Source organism: Sinocyclocheilus rhinocerous, unplaced genomic scaffold (assembly GCF_001515625.1).
Source record: "Sinocyclocheilus rhinocerous isolate Xijiao unplaced genomic scaffold, SAMN03320098_v1.1 scaffold344, whole genome shotgun sequence".
In the NCBI taxonomy this organism is placed as follows: domain Eukaryota; kingdom Metazoa; phylum Chordata; class Actinopteri; order Cypriniformes; family Cyprinidae; genus Sinocyclocheilus; species Sinocyclocheilus rhinocerous.
Window position 1 is genome coordinate 26,528 of NW_015627959.1, and position 377 is coordinate 26,904.

The 377-nt window shown below is 35.5% G+C and overlaps 1 protein-coding gene across 2 annotated transcripts in view; it reads left to right on the forward strand.

Moving 5' to 3' along the window:
- Positions 1 to 377, forward strand: part of LOC107737082 (calnexin-like) — a 13,553-nt gene that overhangs the window by 6,792 nt on the left and 6,384 nt on the right. The gene's annotated exons all lie outside the window — the stretch shown is intronic.

A 377-nucleotide genomic window follows, 5' to 3' on the forward strand; every position in this document is an offset into this window, starting at 1 on the left:
GGGGGGTATTCCAAAAAGCAGGTTATGTGACATACCCAGGTATGTTTGAGGATAAGCGAGCGGATAACCTCAGCTTTCGGTTCCAAAATCGGAGGTAACTTTCAGGGTATGTAAGTAACCATAGCAACTTGCTCTCTGAAGATAACCTGCTCCGGAGCAGGTTATGTTCCAGGGTTAGTTCAGTTCAGCGCATGATCTACTGACGAGCCTTCAGTGGGCGTGACAGATAGCGCACAATATTATATATTAGTACAATACAGGTATATATATAACTGTATTGTATCTAACTTTTATGAATTATTATAAATTATAAAACACTATTATGACAAGGTAATGTTTAATTTACTATATTATATATATTTATTACATTTTATATT